Consider the following 3,898-nt stretch of genomic DNA (forward strand, 5'->3'; position numbering starts at 1 on the left):
GAGACATGAGTAGATGGGGTTTGTGCATTTTAATCCTTCCCTGTGGGAATGCAGATGCAAGATTCTAGCAGGCTAATATGATGGTCACCTGACGCCTCTTAAGGGGCATCTATATGTATGATATTCACCACGGATTTTATCAGTGAAAGTATATATCAAGTTGTTTTCAAAAAGAAAGGATTGTAGTTAACCACAAATTTCCATTTGATCTGGTTTTATAATGGGACTTTGGTCATGGACTTTGTATTTCTACGTGTGTTAAAAAATACAGAGTTAGACAATAAGTAATGGTATTAAGATGACAGATGATAGATGGATAGATAGATAGACAGACAGACAGATGGGAGATGGATCAGTCCTAGCCATGTTTATTCATTCAGAACCACAATTCCATTTAACAGAAGCCAGTCTGTGTTTTCTGAGCAATTATCCATGCAGACACAAGCCATTGCAGTGGGTGCCGGAAGGACATTGTGCCCCACCTGAATGCAGACAAGTCTGGCAGCTGAGGAAGCCCTATTTGTGTGCATCCACAGAGGACAGACTGCCACCGCTGCATCCCTAGGTGCAGTTATGGACCAAATATCTGAGTATGTTGAGCTTCTTAAAGGCCATGGCTGCTAGAGGCCAAAATCTCATTAAACAGTTCCTCCCAACTGTCTTGAAAGGCAGGACTCTGTAGCCTCCAGCTCCAGGGGATGCTGCGATTCTGCGTGTTTATTGACAGAAACCAGGTATCTCTGCTGACACCTACCCTGGCTTCCTCAGATCTCCCAGCCCATCTCCAACAGCCAGAAGGTAAACAGCTCAGTATTAGGGCTCCAAAAAGCCCCAGCAGGGTGATGAAAGCCGAAGACTTCCTCAAAGCCAGCTGCTGTGTGGTTCTCCTCCCATCTCCTGCCAAGGAAAGACGGAAACAAGAAGGGCAGGAAGGGCAGATTCCAAAGCCACCTGAAAATTTGACCAGCGGCGAGCAAAAGGCTTCAGAAGAAGGGGATTTATTCATGGACACCTGTCAGAGGCTGCCATTCCCCAGCTGAACTATAGTCTGAATTTTACTATAGCATAAATCAGTTCCTCCTGGACTTAATAACTCTTCTTTATAGGTTTCTTCCTACTCATAAATAAACCTCATTCCATATGTATATATTGCAAAAGGCCTACTTGATTTGTAGCACTGTTCATCAGGAGAGGTAGGTGCCAGCCCGGATTAAAAAGGGGCTTTTCTGTGATCACCTCCTTTGGGAGAGCCCTCAATGTCAACCCCAGTGAAGATTCCCTTCTAAAATGTCCTCATTGGGTGTGCGGTGCCCATCTGTCTGCCAAAGGGGAAAAAACACACAGAGCACTGGTATTTCTTCACAACAACCCAGGGGTGACTTCAAGGATGGGTCCAAGTGCATCAGGCTGGAGGCCAGCTGCCGAGGGAAAAGGGAGGCAGGCACGTCTCTCTCGATGGGGGCAGTGTCAGCCCTGGGCACCATAAGCCTGGCTTATGGTTTTGCTGGCATATTTGTGAGGTTTCAGATTCTGAAGAGATGGGCCAGCTAACCACTGCCAGGGCCCAGGGATGGTCTGGAATACTCTGCTGACGGGTGGGGGAGGCCAACTGCAAGTCACTTAGTGGTGAGCCTCAGTACTCTTGGTTGGAGTCTTGGACAGCAGCTCCCATTCTTCTGGAAGGTGGTAACATAGCAAACATGGCTTTTAAAATGCAGCATTATAATATTCCCAGGGTTTTATACATTCTCAGAAAGCCTTCTATGAATATTCAAAATCTAATTTTAAAAAATGTAGTTGGAAAGGACATTGGCTACCATCCTGTCCAACACCCTACGCGAGGAAGTAAACACCTCCACATCAACCCTAGCAGATGGGCATTTGGCCTTCCTGTTTCTCCTGGAACAAGTGTTTTAAAGGGATTCAGCTGTTATTTCAAATGCAACTTTTCAACTTTAAAATAAGTTACAACTAACTCTGTTTAACAATATTTTGAAATTAGACTGTCACAAAAATCTGCAAACACGCATCAAAATCCATATTATTAGAATAAATTATCTCAATAAAATATTTAATGATAATGGATCATGTGCCTTGAAATATGCCTGATACTATAATTACAAAAATCAAACAAGTGAAAAATGTAAGACAAATCTTACAACCTCAGAAGATAACAGCACTAAAAACAAAAATCTCTGTTCACAAAAAAGCCCAGAAAATATAACAAGTGTTAGCAAGGATAGGGAAAAAATGGAACCCTCAGACTTTAAATCTAAAATGGTTCAGCCTCTAGGGAAAAGTTTGGCATTTCCTCAGAGAGTTAAACATAGAATAACCATATGGTTCAGCAATCCTACACCTAGGATGCAACCCCAAAGGATTAGAAACAGGGCCCCAGACAAATGTGTCTATACATGACTTCATCAGAGCACTAGTCCCAACTGTGCAAGGTGCAAACAGCCCAAATAATCATCAGCAGATAAATGGATAGACAAACGGCATATATACTGAAATATTCTTAGCCAAAGAAAGAAATAAAGTACTGATGTATGCTACAATGCGGATAGACATAAAAATATTATGCAAAGTAAAGGAAGCCAGACACAAAGCATTATGTATTGTATAATTCCATTCACATGAAATATTCCAGAACAAATAAATCCATAGAACCAGAAAGAAAGAAAATTGGTGGCTTCCAGGGGCTGGAGTGATGCGAGAATGAGAAGTGACTTGTTAGCAGGAACATAGCTTCCTAAAAATGCTTTTGAGCTAAACAAAGGTGGTGGCTGAATATAGTGAATGTATAAAATGTCACTGCATGTTTACTTTAAAATGTGTAATTTTATGCTTTGTGAACTTCACCTTAACAAAAACATGTTTTTCAAAAAGATCTATGTTCAAGGCCCATCTCTAAGACTAGTATTTTCTGTGTCTTTGAGCAAGTTGTGTCACACTTTGGACCTAATGTCTCATAGCCACACATCAGCCAGGTCATGTGGAACTGCCCAGCAGCCCAGCTCAGCAGAGTGCCAGATCCACAGTACATGGGACTGGTGTCCCAAAATAAAAGAGACACACTTCTGTATTTCCAGGTTTTAAAAAACTGAAATGAAACTTCATTTACTTTCTTTCTTTTCTTTCTTTCTTTTTTTTTAGGGGGGTACTGGGGATTGACCTCAGGACCTTGCACTTGCCAGGCAGGTGCAGTGCCACTGAGCTACATCCCCAGCCCCATATAACAATGCCTTACTGTCCAGCAAAATTATTTTTAGAATAAAAATATTTCCCTTCTCCCTACACTCAAAACCACCAGCAGACACAGAGGAAAAAACACTATAAGTTGTCCTCTAATTATTTTTGGGTTTTTGGTGTTTTTTCTTTTGTTTTGTTTTTGTACCGGGAATCAAACTTGGGACCTTGTGCTTGCGAAGCAGGCGATGGAACCACTGAGCTAAATCCCCAACTTCTAATTATTTTTGTAAATAAAGTTTTACCGAAACACAGGCACACTGATTTGGTGAAGTGGTCTCTACAGCTTCTTGTATACTCTAATGGCAGAATTTTATTATTCTAACTGTAGCTTATAACCCTAAAATACTTATTATCTGGCCAGTTACTTAAAAAGTTTATCAACCTCTGCTACACAATAACGTGATAATCAATTATCAATAAAACAAGAACTCATGTTCTTGTAAGATAAGAAACAATAAAATAGTATATAACGTGAGATTGGAGTTGTCTAGAGAAGAAACAAAATGGAGCCGGGGGTGGTGGTGCACACCTGTAATCCAAGCACTCTGGAGGCTGAGGCAGGAGGATCGCTCTGAGTTCAAGACCAGCCTGGACTACATAATGAATTCCAGGTCAGTCTCAACTACATAGTGAGACACTATCTCAA

At 41.5% G+C, this 3,898-nt stretch overlaps 1 long non-coding RNA gene across 1 annotated transcript in view; it reads right to left on the minus strand.

Annotated features, from left to right (window-relative positions):
- Window positions 1-413: 413 nt before the first annotated feature.
- LOC104862541 overlaps window positions 414-3,898 on the minus strand; it is an 8,336-nt gene continuing 4,851 nt past the window's right edge. Inside the window, exon 3 of the long non-coding RNA XR_780355.1 lies at window positions 414-897. This is a non-coding gene — a long non-coding RNA (uncharacterized LOC104862541). The remainder of the gene's footprint in view (window positions 898-3,898) is intronic.

This window comes from Fukomys damarensis, unplaced genomic scaffold (genome assembly GCF_012274545.1).
Source record: "Fukomys damarensis isolate Sample0158 unplaced genomic scaffold, DMR_v1.0_HiC HiC_scaffold_18, whole genome shotgun sequence".
In the NCBI taxonomy this organism is placed as follows: Eukaryota; Metazoa; Chordata; class Mammalia; order Rodentia; family Bathyergidae; genus Fukomys; species Fukomys damarensis.